At 36.0% G+C, this 24,169-nt stretch overlaps 1 long non-coding RNA gene across 2 annotated transcripts; it reads left to right on the plus strand.

Annotated features, from left to right (window-relative positions):
• The first annotated feature begins 5,541 nt into the window (after positions 1–5,541).
• Positions 5,542–11,212, plus strand: LOC130470557 (uncharacterized). Of its 2 annotated transcripts, XR_008931201.1 has the most exons (5): positions 5,542–5,684; positions 5,952–6,319; positions 8,127–8,494; positions 10,311–10,678; positions 10,776–11,212. It is a non-coding gene; the product is annotated as an uncharacterized lncRNA (long non-coding RNA). The 2 variants fall into 2 exon arrangements; XR_008931200.1 differs by lacking the exons at positions 5,542–5,684; positions 5,952–6,319 and adding an exon at positions 6,424–7,855 and having other exon boundaries at positions 10,776–11,207.
• The last annotated feature ends 12,957 nt before the right edge of the window (positions 11,213–24,169 follow it).

Genomic DNA, 24,169 nt, shown 5'->3' on the forward strand with positions numbered 1-24,169 from the left:
GACTATCTACGGAGGGACGACATTAGGAGTTCTAAAGACTTGTTCTTGTTCGGTTCGTGCGCAGCTAGGGAGGGCACGCTACAAAGCGTAAGCTCCTAAATTATGCTAAATGATTATGTGTAAATAATATGTTTCCTGGCATTAAGGTTTTTCCGCATGATTTATGTTTTGTCATATGTATCATAACCTAACAGAAATTACTGACTGTATTTAATTACATACCAACCGCCTCTTTTACCAACCATTATAATGTTGGTCGGTAAAATTTTAAAATCAGTCGGTAAATCTATCGACTGTTAAATCAATTTTTATTTTTTATTTAACGACTACAGGTTTAACGACTACCCATTTACGACCATTAACCGTCAGTAAATACTTCAACAACTGATTATTGCCGACGTTAAAAAACACTCATTTTCTTGTAGTGACTAGTTTATTCCCTATTATGTTAATCTAAACTAATAATCCTCTAAAAATAAAGTAGAGTTTAGGGGATTTACTCGAACAAATTACTTGGGAAGTGTACTTAATCTATTAGGAATTATGTCCTCACCCATGCAGAATTGTAATTATTCTATAGTGGTCCTATTTACTACTCATTTATTCTATAGTGGTCCTATATTTACAACTCATTTACCACGTGATACAAAATTATTGATACGATGGATAGGACCAATAAACTAAAAAAGTTATTATATTAGGGGTCCTTTCGGACCTTTTTAATAAAAGGATCTTATCATGAATAACTACAATATAAGAAAAGATATGATTAGATACGTGTCAACAAAAGGTTTTGGGCTCGTGCTCTATTTCGAATTGCTTTTTTTTTTTGTCTATTATATTACAGGAGTTGTGCACCTTAACTCCTACCTAGTATCTTATCTATTTAAAATACTTAAATTAATTTAATTGCATTAGTTGGTAAATCTTTAAGGGATTGGCAACCAAGATCTAGGAGGCAATCGATCTCATGTAAATCATTTGTAGTTTTGCCCTTTGTAACTCTTTCTCTATACAAAAAACACAAAAATAAAAAAATTACTTAAAATAATTTTACTTACTTTCCCTGTTTTCTTTAAGTGTTATACGTTTCTAGCTAAATGAATCGTTTATTTATTTAAATATCACCCAAAAACAGAAAACGTAAAGAATAAAAAGGGACGGAGATAATAATTTTATTAGGGTCACTTATATATTTTTAGTGTAACTTTTATTTATTGAGAATATAAAAAGTACTTTGTAAATTTTATCGAGAATAATGGCTATTTTGCTTTATGCCTAATAAGTGGTGTCACACAATGATATTATTATGGTAAATCGGAGGCAAGCAAAACCATTAGCAAAAGCTTTTACGTGCACTTATTCTTTGGGGACTCCATAACAAAAGAGAGATGGGATTAGAGAATCTTGGCTTTTAAGGGCACTTATTCTTTGGGGACTCCATAACAAAAGAGAGATGGGATTAGAGAATCTTGAATTTTACGTGCACTTATTCTTATATTAGCTTGTTCAGTATGGTTGTGCCTTTGCGAATGCCTTAGTCTATAAATATGCAATCGATTTTGCTTCATGTATATCAAGTAATACAATCTCACCTTCAATTCCGTGTTTTCTTATTATTATATATCTCAAAGTTAAGGTAATCTTCTCGTTTCTTATTTACTTTTCCTGTTAATTTTCCTCTTCCCTTTTATTGAATATGTAGAAATATGTATTGTTAATTTTAACGACTAAGGTAAAATATTATATGTAGTATTAATTCATATAGTCGATCTTTAGGGAGCTAAGATGTTGCATGTACAATCTAGTTATGGGATTTCCCTTTAGTTATTTTTCCTATTTTGTACGTTGCTGTGTTGATTATATTATTATTATTATTATTATAAAATGTATTTATTAATTGTAGGTTATTAAGAAAAAGGAAAGGATATGGCGGACATTAATGTAACACCTGAAGTAGTGGAGGATGTGGAAATTGATTTGGAAGCAAAGGCCAAGGAATATGAGGCTGGTTCCAAGGCCAACAACTCCGGATAATATCAATTGACGACCGATATCAAGAACTTTAGCAAAGGCCGCGTGCACAATGTGGAGACTCATTTTTGGAATGGACGCACTTTGACTAACTTCCCTGCACTCCCAATTAACACTGGTGTTGCCATGCGCCAGGCCGGACCCCTTCCTAAAGGTGTCAAGTGGGGAATCGTCTATGCTGATGGTGAAGACACCACTGCTCGTAAATTCATCGTTGCTGTAGATGGCCCAAATGGAAAGGTATGTACTTTATAATATAATTAACTAACCAAATTAAGTGAAAGTACTTTTAAATATTTTATAGGTTTTTTTGAAAATATATATGTTGTACGTACAGATATATGTTGAAGCTGGACCAATAGGTCCGGTTGATTGGAACGTAATTGAAGTGAAACTGGACCAACATTCTGGAAGCAAAGCTGAGACCACTGACCCAATTCTTGGAGGCAAGATTGTGGCTCAGGTTACTGGTACTTATGCAGTTGCAAGGTTCTACAATTAGCTTAATTGTCACTTCTACCAGCTTCAGCTTGTTTGCTAAAGGCTACATAGCTAGCAAGCATCTGATTTATGCAATTAATTAAGTTCGTCTTTATTTCGATCATGCACTTAATAAAACAAATGCTTCCCTCTTGGGATTGTGATTTGTGGTTTGTGATCTGTGATCAACTAATAAAAAAGGAGGATGCTCCCTTTTGTGCTTTGTAATCACATAGATCTGTTATAAATGGAAATTTAAGAGTTTTTATTTTAATACTATTGGCTTGTGCAGCACACATATATGTTAATTCGTTTAATTATGTTTGCGATTTTGTATAAAGAAATGCCCAGCGGTGTACACGAGCCAAACTCTATCTAACATGACTCGGCTTGTTTTGGTTATATTTAACCGAGTTCGAACTCGAGCTCGAACTTATCTAGAGCTTCAATTTCTTTATGTGGCTAGGCTTGATAAAATTAGAGTTTCACGTTTTTTTCAAACCTTCATTCGATTATATAACTAATAAAGCATATTCCAACAATAAGCACAAAATAAAATCCCTGTTTTTTTTATTCGACGTACACAAAAATTGTGTTTAAGCTATGTAAAAATTAAAACAAAGTCGTACTCTACTAGTTTTTTAAAATAAATTGCTTATATAAAGCCTGCTAAGAATAAAATACATTTTGTATTAATGTAAAGTCGAAAATAGCGCTATTTTTCTTAGCAGGTTTTAATTTAACATATATTAATTAATGTTGTTAATCGAGTCCATAGTTATAGGTATACACATAAAGACTTTGCTACTCATTTCAAGCCTATGAATGAAAATATGAATAAATCGTGTGTGGCACTCAATATAGTGACCTCATAGATAACTTATTCTTAAACTATAATTACAAGTATGATACGAAGTATTAGTTATGTTGTACGTACTCCCTTCATTTATCTATTCTCTTCATTTAATTCATCTATTGTCTCATAAATTCAATAAATTTTCACCTTATAGCCGCTTAATTATGTCATGATGTACGTACCATCTAATCTTTCATTTAGGAAACAATGAGAAAGGCAGAAAAATAATTGACTAAACACATGAAGAAAAAAATATAAAAGGGAATCGAAGCAATAACAATCGAACAAGTAAAAGAAAAAAACAAAGAAAGTAATTAAAATAACAAACAAATGAAATGAAAAAAACGAAACAACAAATGATCGCCACCAAAATCAGTTGAAGTATCAATCTAGAATGATAGAAAAAAAATAAGACGATTATAAAAAGTTCAAGAATACTTCCATAAATTGAGACAAGGAGACATGGAGTTGTGAAATTTATTAACGTTCTTTTAGAGAAGTTTTATTTATGAAAATTAGAATCACTTATTTACTCTAAAATCCTAACTCAACTAACAACATAACATTTTTTAAGGGACCTAACAACATAATTAAAAGGTGGTGTAATTTGTTTAGGGATGGACACATTCCGGTTTGAGACCAAATCCACACCAAACTTACTATATTACTCCGTACATGCCAAACCGGATCAAAACAAACCACATTATTAAAAATATTTTGTGTGGTTTGGTTTTTTATATATTGCCAAAATAATCGGTTTAAACCAATAAGAAATTAATGAAATGATACCCAAGTAAGCAAATCAATTTCATGACATTCTTTTTAATCAACAATTGTGTTTATTGGTTTTAACTTATTTATTTTTTATGAAATTACTGACTGTATTTAATTACATACCGACCGCCTCTTTTACCAACCATTATAATGTTGGTCGGTAAAATTTTAAAATCAGTCGGTAAATTTATCGACTGTTAAATCAATTTTTATTTTTCATTTAACGACTACAGGTTTAACGACTACCCATTTACGACCATTAACCGTCGGTAAATACTTCAACAACTGATTATTGCCGACGTTAACAAACACGATTTCTTGTAGTGACTAGTTCATCCCCTATTATGTTAATCTAAACTAACAATCCTCTAAAAATAAAGTAGAGTTTAGGGGATTTACTCGAACAAAATACTTGGGAAGTGTACTTAATCTATTAGGAATTATGTCCTCACCCATGCAGAATTGTAATTATTCTATAGTGGTCCTATTTACTACTCATTTATTCTATAGTGGTCCTATATTTACAACTCATTTACCATGTGATACAAAATTATTGATACGATAGAAAGGACCAATAAACTAAAAAAGTTATTACATTAGGGGTCCTTTCGGACCTTTTTAATAAAAAGATCTTATCATGAATAACTACAATATAAGAAAAGATATGATTAGATACGTGTCAACAAAAGGTTTTGGGCTCGTGCTATATTTCGAATTGCTTTTTTTTTTTGTCTATTATATTACAGGAGTTGTGCACCTTAACTCCTACCTAGTATCTTATCTATTTAAAATTCTTAAAATAATTTAATTGCGTTAGTTGGTAAATCTTTAAGGGATTGGCAACCAAGATCTAGGATGCAATCGATCTCATGTAAATCATTTGTAGTTTTTCCCTTTGTAACTCTTTCTCTATACAAAAAACACAAAAATAAAAAAATTACTTAAAATAATATTACTTACTTTCCCTGTTTTCTTTAAGTGTTATACGTTTCTAGCTAAATGAATCGTTTTTTTTATTTAAATATCACCCAAAAACAGAAAACGTAAAGAATAAAAAGGGACGGAGATAATAATTTTATTAGGGTCACTTATATATTTTTAGTGTAACTTTTATTTATTGATAATATAAAAAGTACTTTGTAAATTTTATCGAGAATAATGGCTATTTTTGCTTTATGCCTAATAAGTGGTGTCACACAATGATATTATTATGGTAAATCGGAGGCAAGCAAAACCATTTGCAAAAGCTTTTACGTGCACTTATTCTTTGGGGACTCCATAACAAAAGAGAGATGGGATTAGAGAATCTTGGCTTTTAAGGGCACTTATTCTTTGGGGACTCCATAACAAAAGAGAGATGGGATTAGAGAATCTTGAATTTTACGTGCACTTATTCTTATATTAGCTTGTTCAGTATGGTTGTGCCTTTGCGAATGCCCTAGTCTATAAATATGCAATTGATTTTGCTTCATGTATATCAAGTAATACATTCTCACCTTCAATTCCGTGTTTTCTTATTATTATATATCTCAAAGTTAAGGTAATCTTCTCGTTTCTTATTTACTTTTCCGGATAATTTTCCTCTTCCCTTTTATTAAATATGTAGAAATATGTAGTGTTAATTTTAACGACTAAGGTAAAATATTATCTGTAGGATTAATTCATATAGTCGATCTTTAGGGAGCTAAGATGTTGCATGTACAATCTAGTTATGGGATTTCCCTTTAGTTATTTTTCCTATTTTGTACGTTGTTGTGTTGATTATATTATTATTATTATTATTTTAAAATGTATTTATTAATTGTAGGTATTTAAGAAAAAGGAAAGGATATGGCGGACATTAATGTAACACCTGGAGTAGTGGAGGATGTGGAAATTGATTTGGAAGCAAAGGCTCAGAAATATGAGGCTAGTTCCAAGGCCAACAACTCCGGAGAATATCAACTGACGACCGATATCAAGAACTTTAGCAAAGGCCGCGTGCACAAAGTGGAGACTCATTTTTGGAATGGACGCACTTTGACTAACTTCCCTGCACTCCCAATTAACACTGGTGTTGCCATGCGCCAGGCCGGACCCCTTCCTAAAGGTGTCAAGTGGAGAATCGTCTATGCTGATGGTGAAGACACCACTGCTCGTAAATTCATCGTTGCTGTAGATGGCCCAAGTGGTAAGGTATGTACTATATAATATTATTTAGAATGATAGAAAAAAAATAAGACAATTATAAAAAGTTCAAGAATACTTCAATAAATTGAGACAAGGAGACATGGAGTTGTGAAAAAATAAGACGATTATAAAAAGTTCAAGAAAACTTCAATAGGTTGAGACAAGAATACTTCAATACTACAGGTTTAACGACTACCCATTTACGACAATTGACCGTCGGTAAATACTTAACCTACTGATTATTGTCATCGTTAAAACCACGATTTCTAGTGACTAATTCATCCCCGTATTATGTTAATCTAAACCAACAATCCTTTAAAAATAAAGTAGAGTTTAGGGGATTTACTCGAGCAAAATACTTAGGAAGTGTCCTTAATCTATTAGGGATTATATCCGTACCCATGCAGAATTGTAATTATTCTATAGTGGTTCTATTTAGTACTCATTGATTCTATAGTGGTCCTCTTTCCTACTCATTTACCGCGTGATGCAAAATTATTGATATGATAGATAGGATTAATAAACTTAAAAGTGGTTACATTAGGGGTCCTTTCTTACCTTTTTAATAAAAGGATCTTATCATGAATAACTACAATATAAGAAAATATATGATTCTATACGTGTCAACAAAACGTTTTGGGCTCGTGCTCTATTTCGAATTGCTTTTTTTTTTGTCTATTATATTACAGGAGTTGTGTACCTTAACTCCTACCTAGTATCTTGTCAATTTAAAATACTTAAAATAATTTAATTGCGTTAGTTGGTAAATATTTAAGGGGTTGGCAACCAAGATCTGGGATGCAATCGCTATAATGTAAATGATTTGTAATTTTGCCCTTTGTAACTCTTTCTCCATACAAAAAACTCAAACAAAAAAAATTACTTAAAATACTTTTACTTACTTTTCCCGTTTTCTTTAAGTGTTATACTTGTCTAGCTAAATGAATCGTTTTTTTATTTAAATATCACCCAAAAACGGAAAACGTAAAGAATAAAAACGGACGTAGATAATAGATTTATTACGGTCACTTATATATTTTTAGTGTAACTTTTATTATTGAGAATATAAAAAGTACTTTGTAAATTTTATCGAGAATAATGGTTATTTTTTCTTTATGCCTAATAAGTGGTGTCACGTAATGATATTATTATGGTAAATCGGAGGCAAGCAAAACCATTTACAAAAGCTTTTACGTGCACTTATTCATTCGGGACTCCATAACAAAAGAGAGATGGGATTAGAGAATCTTGGCTTTTACGTGCACTTATTCATTGGGGACTCCATAACAAAAGAGAGATGGGATTAGAGAATCTTGGCTTTTACGTGCACTTATTCATTGGGGACTCCATAAAAAAGATATGGGATTAGAAAATCTTGTCTTTTACGTACACTTATTCTTACATTAGCTTGTTCGGTACAGTTGTGCCTTTGCGAATGCCTTATTCGATAAATATGCAATCGATTTTGCTTCATATATATCAAATAATACAATCTCTCCTTCAACACCGTGATTTCTTATTATTATATATCTCAAAGTTAAGGTAATCTTCTCGTTTCTTATTTACTTTTCCGATTTAATTTCCCTCTTCACTTTTATTAAGTATGTAGAAATATGTAGCGTTAATTTTGACGACTAAGGTAAAATCTAATATGTAGTATTAATTCATATAATCGATCTTTAGGGAACTAAGATGTTGCATGTACAAGCTAGTTATGGGATTTCCCTTTAGTTATTTTTCCTATTTTGTACGTTGCTGTGTTGATTATATTATTATTATTATTATTATTATAAAATGTATTTATTAATTGTAGGTTATTAAGAAAAAGAAAAGGATATGGCGGACATTAATGTAACACCAGAAGTAGTGGAGGATGTGGAAATTGATTTGGAAGCAAAGGCCAAGGAATATGAGGCTAGTTCCAAGGCCAACAACTCCGGAGAATATCAACTGACGACCGATATCAAGAACTTTAGCAAAGGCCGCGTGCACAAAGTGGAGACTCATTTTTGGAATGGACGCACTTTGACTAACTTCCCTGCACTCCCAATTAACACTGGTGTTGCCATGCGCCAGGCCGGACCCCTTCCTAAAGGTGTCAAGTGGGGAATCGTCTATGCTGATGGTGAAGACACCACTGCTCGTAAATTCATCGTTGCTGTAGATGGCCCAAGTGGAAAGGTATGTACTATATAATATAATTTAGAATGATAGAAAAAAAATAAGACAATTATAAAAAGTTCAAGAATACTTCAATAAATTGAGACAAGGAGACATGGAGTTGTGAAAAAATAAGACGATTATAAAAAGTTCAAGAAAACTTCAATAGGTTGAGACAAGAATACTTCAATACTACAGGTTTAACGACTACCCATTTACGACAATTGACCGTCGGTAAATACTTAACCTACTGATTATTGTCGTCGTTAAAACCACGATTTCTAGTGACTAGTTCATCCCCGTATTATGTTAATCTAAACTAACAATCCTTTAAAAATAAAGTAGAGTTTAGGGGATTTACTCGAGCAAAATACTTAGGAAGTGTCCTTAATCTATTAGGGATTATATCCGTACCCATGCAGAATTGTAATTATTCTATAGTGGTTCTATTTAGTACTCATTGATTCTATAGTGGTCCTCTTTCCTACTCATTTACCGCGTGATGCAAAATTATTGATATGATAGATAGGATTAATAAACTTAAAAGTGGTTACATTAGGGGTCCTTTCTTACCTTTTTAATAAAAGGATCTTATCATGAATAACTACAATATAAGAAAATATATGATTCTATACGTGTCAACAAAACGTTTTGGGCTCGTGCTCTATTTCGAATTGCTTTTTTTTTTGTCTATTATATTACAGGAGTTGTGTACCTTAACTCCTACCTAGTATCTTGTCAATTTAAAATACTTAAAATAATTTAATTGCGTTAGTTGGTAAATATTTAAGGGGTTGGCAACCAAGATCTGGGATGCAATCGCTATAATGTAAATGATTTGTAATTTTGCCCTTTGTAACTCTTTCTCCATACAAAAAACTCAAACAAAAAAAATTACTTAAAATACTTTTACTTACTTTTCCCGTTTTCTTTAAGTGTTATACTTGTCTAGCTAAATGAATCGTTTTTTTATTTAAATATCACCCAAAAACGGAAAACGTAAAGAATAAAAACGGACGTAGATAATAGATTTATTACGGTCACTTATATATTTTTAGTGTAACTTTTATTATTGAGAATATAAAAAGTACTTTGTAAATTTTATCGAGAATAATGGTTATTTTTTCTTTATGCCTAATAAGTGGTGTCACGTAATGATATTATTATGGTAAATCGGAGGCAAGCAAAACCATTTACAAAAGCTTTTACGTGCACTTATTCATTGGGGACTCCATAACAAAAGAGAGATGGGATTAGAGAATCTTGGCTTTTACGTGCACTTATTCATTGGGGACTCCATAACAAAAGAGAGATGGGATTAGAGAATCTTGGCTTTTACGTGCACTTATTCATTGGGGACTCCATAAAAAAGAGATGGGATTAGAAAATCTTGTCTTTTACGTACACTTATTCTTACATTAGCTTGTTCGGTACAGTTGTGCCTTTGCGAATGCCTTATTCGATAAATATGCAATCGATTTTGCTTCATATATATCAAATAATACAATCTCTCCTTCAACACCGTGATTTCTTATTATTATATATCTCAAAGTTAAGGTAATCTTCTCGTTTCTTATTTACTTTTCCGATTTAATTTCCCTCTTCACTTTTATTAAGTATGTAGAAATATGTAGCGTTAATTTTGACGACTAAGGTAAAATCAAATATGTAGTATTAATTCATATAATCGATCTTTAGGGAACTAAGATGTTGCATGTACAAGCTAGTTATGGGATTTCCCTTTAGTTATTTTTCCTATTTTGTACGTTGCTGTGTTGATTATATTATTATTATTATTATTATTATTATTATTATAAAATGTATTTATTAATTGTAGGTTATTAAGAAAAAGAAAAGGATATGGCGGACATTAATGTAACACCAGAAGTAGTGGAGGATGTGGAAATTGATTTGGAAGCAAAGGCCAAGGAATATGAGGCTAGTTCCAAGGCCAACAACTCCGGAGAATATGAATTGACGACCGATATCAAGAACTTTAGCAAAGGCCGCGTGCACAAAGTGGAGACTCATTTTTGGAATGGACGCACTTTGACTAACTTCCCTGCACTCCCAATTAACACTGGTGTTGCCATGCGCCAGGCCGGACCCCTTCCTAAAGGTGTCAAGTAGGGAATCGTCTATGCTAATGGTGAAGACACCACTGCTCGTAAATCCATCGTTGTTGTAGATGGCCCAAGTGGAAAGGTATGTACTATATAATATAATTAACTAACCAAATTGAGTGAAAGTACTTTTAAATATTTTATAGGTTTTTTTGACAATATATATGTTGTACGTACAGATATATGTTGAAGCTGGACCAATAGGTCTGGTTGATTGGAACATAGTTGAAGTGAAACTGGACCAACATTCTGGAAGCAAAGCTGAGACCACTGACCCAATTCTTGGAGGCAAGATTGTGGCTCAGGTTACTTGTACTTATGCAGTTGCAAGGTTCTACAATTACCTTAATTGTCACTTCGACCAGCTTCAGCTTGCTTGCTACAGGCTACACAGCTAGCAAGCATCTGAGTTATGCAATTAATTAAGTTCGTCTTTATTTCGATCATGCACTTAATAAAACAAATGCTTCCCTCTTGGGATTGTGATTTGTGGTTTCTGATCTGTGATCAACGAATAAAAAAGGAGGATGTTCCCTTTTGTGCTTTGTAATCACATAGATCTGTTATCAATGGAAATTTAAGAGTTTTTTTTTTAATACTATTGGCTTGTGCAGCACGCATATATGTTAATTCGTTTAATTATGTTTGCGATTTTGTATATAGAAATGCCTAGCGGTGTACACGAGCCGAACTTTATTTAACATGACTCGGCTTTTTTGGATATAATTAACTGAGTTCGAACTCGAGCTCGAACTTACATCGAGCTTCAATTTCTTTATGTGGCTAGGCTTGATAAAATTTGAGTTTCGCGTTTTTTCAAACCTTTATTAAATTATATATCTAATAAAGCATATTCCAACAATAAGCACAATATTGAAGGAAATATGTGCTTCAACCAAGGTGCATTTAGTATAATACCAAGGTTCAGATTAATTGCGAACAATTAATTCAGTGAGATCAAGTGATCGGAACAGCTAGCTGGAGCAATGCTTCCGATCAGTGAGTTCTAATGAATATTAAGCTCACAACTTACTCTTGACTGAACCTACAACGTCACACCAATGACACGTAACAGATCACCTGATTAAATGAATCGGAAATTCATTTAATAGCTTTTCGTGAATTAGTTTGGAAAACATAAATATACGATATGACGTTGGATCGGAATCGTATATCGTATTGCGTATATTCGTAAGCTAGGCGAAACGAATAATCGTATAGTTCGACATTGGATCGTCCAGTACTATACGATAAATAATTGCCGTAAGGCATTGAACGCAAATACGAGAAGGCAACGCTGCCAACCCAACGAGCCAAGGCGCGCAAGCCCCATGCCCACTAGGCGTAGCAGAGAGCCAGTGCACACAAGGCCCATGCCTCGGTTGGGCGCGCGCGCATGTCAGGAGCAGCAGCAGCAGCAGCGCACACAGCGCGGCCCAAGGCCCAACGCCTGTGTGGTGCGCGCGTATGGGCTTGCGTGTGCTGTCCGGTTCTTGCCCTTGTGGCTTGGCCGGATAGTATTACAACCTAAGGGGTTATAATGTTATTCTACACAAGTTTTCGAAAACCTAATACACAATTCAGTCGACACACATCAAACCCTAAGGAGGAGAGAGAAACCCTAATTCTCTCTTAGCCTCCATGGATGTGTTCTTCCCAAAAGCACAAACTCTTGAGTGATTATCTAAGCTACGATTATCAAGACGGATCTGAACGTGTCGGTGAACCAAGTAGAGGAACGACAAGTAGAGTTCTTTATTCGTGTTCGTTGACAGATTACTCGGGAAAACACGCTTCAAATGTAAGTTTGCTTAATCTGTGCTTTATATATGTTTCCTGGCTTTAATTGAGGATTGTTTCCGCACATGTTATTATGTTTAACTGTATTCCCCTACAGTGGTATCATGAGCTTTATGTATTCAAAGCATTTTTTAGCATTTTTTATTTGTTTTTTCTGTTGTCGAAATTTTTGGAATTTTTGTTGAATTTTCGGATTTATTATGGATGGATTATTGGATGAATTGCGTAATAAGGTCTGATTTCAAAAAAATTCGGTTTTTAAACTTTTCAAACCCTAATATGATTGAAAACGATTTTCTAAGATCAATTCATGTGAAGGGAATTGCAAAAACAGGCCTCGAAGTGTCGTTTTTTGGGCGTTTTTGTTAATTTTTAATAAAAATTAAAAGTGTCGGAAAGTAATTCAATTAAAAGGTCGACCTAAACAACTCGGAAATGCTTGAAATTTTGACACGATATCACTGGTTATATTCTTGAACTATGGTAGTAATTTCGGATTTTTCCGACAAGTATAAACCCTGAATTTGCTTTTCCCCAATTCGTAAAATTTAGATCCTTAATTGATTTTTAAATAATTTAGGTCTAATAATTCGGTTAATTGGGAAAGGGAATATAATATCATGGGTCAGTGGCTAATTTTAAAAATTATTGGATTAAAATTTCGAATGGTTTCGTTAATTTTAGTCGCACTTAAACCTAATTATTAAAATCTGAAATTTAAATTTTAAAGAACGATTTAAAGTTTTGGATTTTATTATTTAAAAGTTCAAATTTTTAGTTGATTCGTTCGTTCTTAAAATTTGAATAATGGTAGCCTTGATTTAATATTTTACGAAATTGGATTGTCGTTAAGTTTATTAAATCGTAAAAACCGTTGTTTATCGAAAATAAAAATCGTAACTTTTTATGAAAAATAACATTAATGCAAAGTTCGTGAAATTAATTTTTTTTTATAATTAAGTTGGTCTGTAGGCACGAACCAAAGGCACGAACACAAGGGTAGGGTGGACGTATGGCTCGACAAGCCATGCGGGCTGCCATGCCTGTGTCGAGACGCAGCGACGCGAGCAGCAGCAAACGAACTGCGTGCCGCGCGCGCGCTGGGCGAGAAAAGGGCAAGCAAGGCAGCGCCTTGGCTTGCGAGTGCTGCGACGAAGCAAGGCACGAAGCCTGCGACGTGCAGCGCAGCGATGAGCACGACGAAGCGCGCAGGACAGCGACGAGCTGTGGGCACGCGCGCGCACAGGCTGCGGGGTATGCAAGCTTGCTCGTGTGCCTCGTAGGCCACACAGGCGCAGCAATGGGCTAGGCGCAAGCCTAGCCCAACCATGCACTTAGACTTTTTTCCTTGAAATTTTTTTATTTCGTTGGGCTTAACATGTTTGCATTAATTTGGGCTAACGGGATATTTAATTCAATATTTTATTTGCTTGGGCCGGGCCGCGAGTTTTAATTTAATATTTTATAATTAATTATCCGGAATAATTATTGGTTTGAGTGGGAGCCACTAAATGAAATTAAAATGAAATAATTATTTTTAATTATTTTCGTAGGTCGCATTACTTTAATTAAATTCAATTTTAATTAGAATAAAGTCTAAGGATTAATAATTTGGAAATTGATTAATCTTTTAGGACGCGTTTATGTGAACGTGAATTTTAATTAATTCACGTAAATACTTGCATAATTATATGGGCCATTCGTTTTAGCATACGAATGGGTGAATGCATAGAATGTATATTTTATGTAATGCAGGTACTCCAAGTGACTAGTATGGCCAATTTAGGATAGTTAAATACGGTCTGCGAACCGTTCTATCTTTAATGTAAAGTTTTAAATATGGTCTGCGTACCATGGAAATTTTGATGTAATTTTATTATTTTCAAGTATTTCTAAGTTTAGAACTTTAAGTTAGCATTTGAACGAAGATTCAAGACGATGCCAAGCTAACAAGATGGTGATGAAGATTGGATGCTTCAAGACAAGATGTTTTGGGCCATACTAGTTCACCATTTTATTTATGCTTGAATGTATGTATGTATACTTTGCATGAATAGGTTGTTTCCTATGACTCGATTAGATTAAGTTCACTAAATAATCGAACCAACATAGAAACAACTAGGTCCAAAGTAATATTGAGTTCAAAAGTAGCCTTCCAAATCAAGCACTTACAAAAATCTAGGGATCTAAGATAGTAGGTTTACGCCAAAGAGAGGTGCTATTTTAGTTGACTTAGGTGGTAAGGCGTCCCAAAGAAGCACGTTGAATGTGGTTTCAACTCAAACAACAATGACATTATGTTGTGGCAATGGGATAAATTATGGTATTCATTTATTAACCAAGAGTAATTTGGAGATTACTAGCAATAAGTGTTACTTACCTAGAATCTTAAACTACTTAAGACATGCCAAAGCTGCTTAAGGATTTAGGACTTTTAGGGTCTTGGAATCGTTTCATTCATTTTGGACCATGTTTTTGCTTTTGCATGAATGAAATGTTTAATAGCTTTAATGATTGCGTGAATGCTTTTATTTCAAGTTATTAAAGTATGATAAATGTTTTCTTTGCTAGTTCATTTTGTAGAATCGTAAATCTTCAACTTTATTGCGTTCGGACAATAGAACTGCGATATTTCCTCGGTCGATTGGTAACTAATATTGAGAGAGATTCTCAAAGAAAAGGAGAGTGAGAGCGTATCTTGAATGCTATTTTCTTATAGTGATCTTCATGGTTGTTTTCAAACTAAAATTTGAATGGTAGACCAATTGGACCTCATATATATTCAGAATACTGGGTAGTTTTGGAATAATGAAGTATTGAGTTAAAGACTCATGTATAACCAATGGTTAAAAACCAATTTTCTTTTGATTCGATAATGAATTAGACTCATTGGAAGTTGTCATTCAAAGTGAACAAAAGAAAGGGACTTTGTAAGCGTAACAAAGTAAGAAGATCAAGCAAGGCGTAAAATCTTTTGGACTATAAGAAAACATGCTAGAAAGGATAGGAAAGGGGAACAAAAGAAATGAATTTAGATATTCTATTTCTACCTTGAGGTTTATGTTAAAGAGAAACAACTTAGCAAATAAACTCCCATGGTATTAGATTACCGCTTACAAAGTTCACTTGTAGGTCAATAACCAGTGGGAAGACTAGTTTCGGACAGACCTATGAAACTTTACTGTAAGAGATGAAAATCTGTCATAAGTAAATTTCATTAAAATTATTAGACACTAAATCCTCAATACCTGAGTGATTTGAGATTACTTGTTTGAGAACTGGTTACTTTGACGTTGACCAACCGTCGCACCGTAAAAGGAGGCTATAAAGGCAACGCTCAGGTAATCACCTATCAAACGAAGTCTAATCTCAAGATCGCAAGATTGGGATTGTCCTCCGATAAATCAGGATGTGATGCTTAAAAGTTGTACAAGGCCACTCGGAGAGCTAGAAACTGTAAAATGCATGGCCGTGCTCGGATGAATCATAGGTTATGATTATCTGTTTATTTGATCAATAGAACTCTGAAACCGAGAAACACCTCTGGACATAAGAAGGATGACAACTCTTACGTTATGTTCAAGAGAAAGCATCGAGCGACAAAGGAATTAGGAAATGCACACTTGTCCATAAGGACAAGTGGGAGACTGAAGGAAATAATGCCCTTGGTCCAAGTATGCATATAATATTAAGTCTAATAAATGCGGTTCAGTACTAATTAACAAGTTAATAATTCAGTGAGATCAAGTGAGCTGAATGCCTAGCTAGAGGCCGCTTCAGTTCAAGTGGAATTAATTATATTAATCCACAACTTACTCTTGACTGAACCCGTAGGGTCACACAAATAGTACGTAAACGGATCAAGTATTTAATGGCATTAAATACTCCATCTATGGATATTCGGAATCGACGGATCTTGGTTTCAGTGGGAGCTAAGATCGTCACAAGCAAGAAATGAATACTCTGGAAACGATGATATTGCCGGAAACGGAAATATGGATCGAATCGGAAATATGAATATTATCCAAGACGTAGATGTTGCCGGAAACGGAAACATGGTACGTATCGGAAAATATTACTCCCTCCGTCCCGGAATACTTGACCTGTTTTCCTTATCGGGCCGTCCCTTAATACTTGACCTGTTTCTAAAAATGGAAATATTCTAACAATATTATATTATTTCTCACTCCACCCCTATTAACCCACCTACCCCCTACTCCATACAAAAAATAATTAAAAATTCAACCCCTACTCTCCCCAACCTCACCCCTTTACACATGTCCCACTAACTACATTAAAATAATACCCCACTATCAACTACTACCTATTAAATTAAATAAGTCAATTCAAGTCCCTTAAACTCTGTGCCGGTCAAACCGGGTCGAGTATTCCGGGACGGAGGGAGTAATGGAAATGGAAATATTGCCGGAATCAGAAATATTGCCGGAAACGGAAATATTGTCAGAATCGGAAATATTATCGGAATCGGAAAATAATTTCGGAAACGGAAATATTAAATATTTGTTCGAAACGGAAATTAATTCCGGAATCGGAAATATTAAATATTGGTCGTATCGGAAATGAATTCCGGAACCGGGAATTTAATCGGAAGCGCATCGTACGAATTAGCATCGGACGAGGCTTGCCAGACGAAGGCCCAGCACGAAGCCAAGCCCGCGCCCAGCAAGCCAAGCGCCCAACACGAAGGCCACAGCCTCGCCAGGCCCAGCAAGGCCGTAGGCGCGTGCGCTGGAGCGTGTGCTCGTGGGCTGCGAGGCAGCGCCCACTCGTGTGGGCCGCAAGGCCTGCGCGGGTGCGTGTGTGCCTCATGGTTGTGCGACACTCGTGTTCGTAACGAATCCTAATCCTATCAGAATTCGTGCAATGATTAAATCCTAATTCTAATAGATTAAATTTATTATTTAGAGTTCAAATAGGATTCTAATTAATAAATCCATATCCTAGTAGGATTATAATTCCTTTCCATAAACTCTATAAATATAGGCCTAGGGTCACATATTTAACAGACGATTATTTGAAGTATTCAAGGTAAGATTTTTAAGCAAAAATCAGCCAAACACTTGCACCCAAATAGCCGAAAATCTAAGGAACCTTAAGGGCGATTCTAGTTGGTCAAGCTTAAGGCGGATCCGGACGTGTTGTGGACTATCTACGGAGGGACGACACTTGGAGTCCTAAAGACTTGTTCTTGTTCGGTTCGGGCGCAGCTAGGGAGGGCACGCTACAAAGTGTATGCATCTAAATTATGCTATATGATTATGTGTAAATAATATGTTTCCTAGCATTATGGTTTTTCCGCATGATTTATGTTTATTCATATGTATCATAACCTAACAGATTACAATACCATTATCCTTACTAGGCGGTTGGAGAAACTCCGTGCGGAAATCCCAATGGCTAAGAACATCTCCAAAATACAAGATCCAAAATCCAATCCCCGAGGTCGTTCCCCTCCCGCAACTCGGTACAAAATACAATTTTCAAAAACCAATTTCAAAATCCAAGTACAATCTCATCTAGTAGACCATTTCATTGGTTTTACTAAGCCTTTTCCACTCAAAATCATATAAGGCAAGTCAAATTCGGGCGTCGACCCACAAAACCGAGCAAGCCGGTCCCCGTCCCGTACAACCGGAATTCAAAACCCGAAACGGCTTGTTTTTTTACGCAAAATCAAGTCTTAACCACCAAGAAAGCACTACGTGCCAAGCATCGTACTATTCGTACGAAGGTACAACAATACAAGACAAATCAAGGACGGAGCCCGCGTCCTTGATTTTGGCAGCACGCATGCCACGTCACTAGCGCCCAGCGCTGGTTTGTCGTGCTGCGCTGGCAATGGCTGGCGGTTTCCATCCATTTCTCCTATAAATACCCCCTAATTTTCAGCATTTGGGGAGGCAGCTTCAATATACAACGTCGTAATACAAAAATTACGCCTCAAATTCAAGTCCAAAAATCCTTCAAAAACACATACAAACTTCAAGTTCTAAGCAATTGGGAGCTCTAAAAGGAATTCTTGCCTAAACCTAAATAGGTAATTCCGAATCCCACAATATTCAATCATGTTTCTTTGATTTTCCTATTTCAAAAATGATTAGCAAGTTGGCATTTTTACTATTAAAAATGTCACTTGCAACAATCATACATCTTTTCAAAATCCAAACTTTTCAAAATACAAAACTGAAAACTTTCAAGATTCAAGGATGTTCAAAGTTGTTCGCAATCACTTCTTTGAACTGGAATCACCTTCAAGTATGGAGTAATCAAAGATGACACCTTTTTAGCTCTTAAAGGTTTAATCTTTTGAGATTCAAGACTCCATTTTTCAATATACAAGTTCAAATTTTCAAATTTCAAGACCCCACAATGTTTAGGGTTGCTGATGACTACTTCCCTAAACTAGGCTCCTTTCAAAATAAGAGAACATCAAAGATCTAACCTTTTCAACATTAAAAGGCCCGATCTTTGAGATTCAAGTCTCTTATGTTTCAATATTTCAAGTACAAGTTCAATATTTCAAATTCAAGTTCAATTATTTCAAGTTCAATATTTCAAGATTCAAACTTTCAAGTTCAAGTTCTATATGCAAAATCTAGGATACTTTGGGATGAGCTACTTCTCCCAAGTTGAGATTTTTGGCTTTGAATTCGTGTCGGGATCACTTATTTTTAAGGAGCCGCTTGGCGTTCGAATCTCATGTGCCCAAGTACAAATTTCAATATCGCAATTTCAATTATGCACCTTTCAATATTGCAATTTTAATTATGCACCTTTCAATACCGCAATTTCAATATCGCACTTTCAATTCCGCAATTTCAATATCGCACTTTCAATTCCGCATTTCAATTCCGCATCTTTACTTTCCTAGTCCTTCTAGGCAATGTGGACCTACTCCCTGGTCCATTTCTAGGGGGTCTTGTATTTACTAATTCCGCACTCATTTACAATTGTGATGTTGCTTTATTTGCTTTATTGCTTTCATCACCATACATGCAAAATACAACAAAATGCAAGGTTACATCACGCTTAACAAAGATAATTTCTTGGACAAACCGATCTTAGTTTCCCTTAAATTACCTTTAAAGCAAAGTGACCACCATACAATTAGAGATTCTATTTGCTCTAAAATTCAAACCCACATAGTCTAATCTAGGGTATATTTTTGAAAATGCTATGTCACGTACTCGAATAATTTCTAAAGCTCGCGGAATAAGCATCTCGTTCCCGTGCCCGGATCTCACCCATCCGTTTCGAGGATTCAAAGCCTTATCCAAAATAGAGTCACTTGCGGTCTTTCCAAACGAGACTTTAAATAATGTTTGGTGGCGACTCCTTCGAGGTACAAAAATACAATGGTTTTCTAAAAAACCGCCCCCTTGTAGGGAAAGAGCATACTTGCGATGCGACCAAATAACACCCCCTACAATTCTGGCGACTCCACTGGGGAATTTCTAATTTCAATTTCGAAAATGCGAGCAGATTTCGAGCAGCAAGCCACTGATCTGCTTAAGTACTGGATGCCAGCACTGGCGCCAGGCGCAGCTACCTGCGCCCAACGCCACTGCCTGCTCCGAGACAGTGGCTCACAGTGGCTTGTCGCCCACTTTTGCTCAACTTTTCGTGTTGGGAGTTAGTCTATTTTTGAATCTGGAAGGACGCTCCCAAACCTCGTGAACGAATGTCGAAAAACGAGCTTTACAAATACAAATTCGAATATGATTTCAAATTTCAATTTCTAGTCATTTCATGCATTTTTTCGAAAACCATATTGTGCAAAATGAATTTCTACCTTGCCCAAACGGATGTGTTCTAAATTCGGGCTAGCCCCGGGGGCAACGAAATGGTGACTCTCCATACGGTTCCCAACCAAAGTGTGTGACCATTTCCGCGCCTACCGAAACTTGGCATTTGCTTTACATTCTCGATGTCAAGTATGGGGGCCGTCTGCCGACACACACGTCCCTTAGGCATATGTGCAAGTTGTCGCCGGATCCTTCTCTTAGTCAAGTACCTTTTTGACACCCTAAGCCGACCACTTGCATCATACAAAACTTAGACCGACCTTAGGTTGAGAACTTTGCATGTCACATTCATATACATGTTAGTGTGACAACGTGCTACTTGTGCATTGTGTGGGCGTCTTTGCACGCGTGAATGGCTAACCTCGAGTTCTAGCTTGCCAAAACCAATTAGCCTCCAACTAGGAAACCAAACCCCTAGGAGCATCATTCAAACCTCATGCATCTAAAATCGCCGATTTAAGGTCTTTTAGGAGTGCCACTCCATTTGATTTAAAACCCTTAAACACGCCTCATGCACAAATGCCAAATTCAAATTTAATCCAATGGCGTCATAAAGCCGGATTTTCGAGTCCAAATTCCAAGTTCCAAATTCAAAATGCAATCCAATGGCGTCATAATGCCGGATTTTCAATTTCAAATCTCAAAATTCAAATTCAAGTTCAAATCCAACGGCGTCATAATGCCGGATTTTCCATTTCAAATCTCAAATTTCAAATTCAAGTTCAAATCCAACGGCGCCATAATGCCGGATTTTCCATTTCAAAACCTCAAATTTCAAATTCAAATTCAAATCCAACGGTGTCATAATGCCGAATTTTCTAGTCCAAATTTCGAGTTTCAAGTCCAAATCTTCTAATCCAAACCTCAATTTTCAAGTTCAAATCCAACGGCATCATAATGCCGGATTTTCCAATTCAAATTTCAAGTTTCAAATTCCAAATTTAAAACTCAAATCCAACGGCGTCATAATGCCGGATTTCCTAGTTAAAATTTCAAATTCCAAGTTCAAAACTCAAATCCAACGGCGTCATGCCGGATTTTCTAGTTCAAACATTCAAGTCTTCAAACCTCAAGTTCGAGTTGCCAATCTCAAAACCTCAAGTTCAAATGTCTAAACTCATGACCGGCGTAATGCCAACCTTTTCGACTCAATCTTTCAAACCTCAAAACCCATGTCAATCTTTCGAGTTTCAAGTCCTATGCTCAAAGTTTCAAGTTCCAAATTCATACCGTCGTAATGCCGACTTTTCCATTCCATATTTCAAACCTCAAGCTCGAAGTTCAAAAATTCCAAACCTTCAAATCTCAAATCCTATATTCGAAGCTCCCAATTCCAAATCCCTGATGACATAATCTCCCTCCTTCAATCTCATTTTCAAACACTTCAAAATTCCAAGTCTACGGCGGCATAATGTCGGACTTTCAAATTCCCAAATTCAATGTCTCAAATCCATGGCGGCATAATGCCGGATTTCCATATTCAAAGCCTCGCATTCTATATACAAAAGTGCGTCCTTTCCAGTTCAAAGTTCAAACTTCGAATCAAAGTCAAACTTCAAACTCATTTTCGAACTGCAAATCCTTGACACCCATGGCTCTCAAATTCAAAATTCCAAACATTTCCAATGGGTTGAAAATCCCCTGAAATAATACAAGTCCAATTGTCAAATGGGTTGAAAATCCCCTGAAATAATACAAGTTCAAAACCCTCTTTTCCAATGGGTTGAAAATCCCCTGAAATAATACAAGTTCCAATTCTCCAATGGGTTGAAAATCCCATGAAATAGTACAAGTTCAAATTTCGCATCCTATCAATGGGTTGAAACTCCCCTAAAATATTCCAAGTCCTATCAACGGGTTGAAATTCCCCTAAAATATTGACTGGTTGAAATTCCCTTGAAATAATATAAAATCAATTCCCTTTCAAATGGGCTGAAATTCCCTTCAAATATTCCAAGTCCGACGGGTTGAAATTCCCCTAAAATATTGACGGGTTGAAATTCCCTTGAAATAATGCAAAATTCAACCTCCTAGTACGAGTCCAATTTCGAAATTCTCAATAGGTTGAAATTCCCCTAAAATAGTCCAAGGTCCAATAGGTCGAAATATTCTATCGATATTCAAGTTCTAGTACAAAGAGTCAAATTCCACAAAAGAATGAAGGCTCCTCTCAAACACTTCCAACGGGTTGCAAATCCCGAATACAAGTACAAAAATCCAAAATCCCGAATCTTCGGAGTGGCACTTAGAGTCAAGTCTAGGTCTCATTCATTGCATGCATATCATATCATGTGTCGGGAAGTCCAAGTTCTAAATCATGTGGTGTGTCATAAATAGGAGTCCAAGGATCCTGTGGGTTCGCCGAAGAGGAGAGAGGTTGAAAACAACTCCATCAGCCCTAGCCTTCCTCACAGCCGGCATCGAACGAGCAGCCAGTTCATCTCCTACAAATCAAACTTCCAGTCCCTTTTAAGAATCAGTCCAAATGTCTGCCTCCGATCAACTCACTCAACTCCTAGCAGCTTTCACCAGCCTCAGCGCCAATGTGGAAAACATAAGCAACCGACTGGGTGTTGTGGAATAGAGCGCGCCTACTGATGACTTAACCAAGAAGATCGAGAGTCTGGTCAGTAAGGTCACTAATCAAGAGAACTTTTTTGACACCTCAATGGAAGACAACCTCAAGGGGAGGGTGAATCTGCCAGACAAATTCTCCGCCAATGATATTCCAAAGTTCAAATCCACCGACAATCCTAAATACCACCTCAAGAACTTCAGAGCTACAATGGCCATCAAGAGGGTCGAACTCGAGCTATACCCTATTGTATTCCCTATATCTCTGGAGCCAGTCTGCCAGAAATGGTACTATTCACTCAAGGAACATCAAACATGTACATGGGAAGCAGTTGCTCGAGCATTCATGGAGCAGTATCAGCCCAACATTCAACTTCAAACCACTCTAAGGGAGCTAGAGGTTCTCAGAGAAGGGCCTTAGGAAGGCTCCACAAGCTAAAAAGTGGAAGGGCAAGAGACCTGAAGCAACACATAAAGTTCATGAGGTCAACGCCCTAGAGGCTCCTCAAGGTCTAAAGTCAAACAATTTCAAGAACAATGCTAATTAGCGCAACTATCAAGGCAGACCACAAAGGGTCTTTACAAACCTCGGAATGTCCTACAGCGAGGCATTCGATCGGTTGGTTGAAAACTAAGTCATAACACCAATCGGCCCAACACCTGATCCTCCAGTCGACAAGAGGTCCAAGAGTTGGGATCCGATAGCCCATTGCAAGTACCATCAAGGGAAGGGTCACAACATCGAAGACTGCTACAAGCTTAAGCACTTGATCCAGAACATGGTCGACAACAAGACCTTACCCCTACCTCCCGGAGCCAAACAAACTCCCTCGGTCCAAGCCATCTCCTGTGACTGTGAAGATTGTTAGGTTATGATACATATGAATAAACATAAATCATGCGAAAAAACCATAAAGCCAGGAAACATATTATTAACACATAATCATTTAGCATAATTCAGATGCATACACTTTGTAGCGTGCCCTCCCTAGCTGCGCCCGAACCGAACAAGAACAAGTCTTTAGGAATCCAAGTGTTGTCCCTCCCTAGATAGTCCACAACACGTTCGGATCCGCCTTAAGCTTGACCAACTAGAATCGCCCTTAAGGTAGTATGAAATTCGGCTATTATGGGGCAAGAGAGTGACTGATTTTTCTTGTAAATCTTACCTTTGAATACTTCAATTCTCCATCTAAATATGTGACCCTAGGCACCTATTTATAGAGTTTATGGAAAGGAATTATAATCCTATTAGAATTCAAATCTATTTAATTATAATCCTACTAGGACTCTAAATTAAACAAACTTTATCTATTAGGATTAGATTTAATCACATTACGAATCTCGATAGCCTTAGGATTCCGAGTAACACA

Source organism: Spinacia oleracea, chromosome 3, assembly GCF_020520425.1.
Source record: "Spinacia oleracea cultivar Varoflay chromosome 3, BTI_SOV_V1, whole genome shotgun sequence".
In the NCBI taxonomy this organism is placed as follows: Eukaryota; Viridiplantae; Streptophyta; class Magnoliopsida; order Caryophyllales; family Amaranthaceae; genus Spinacia; species Spinacia oleracea.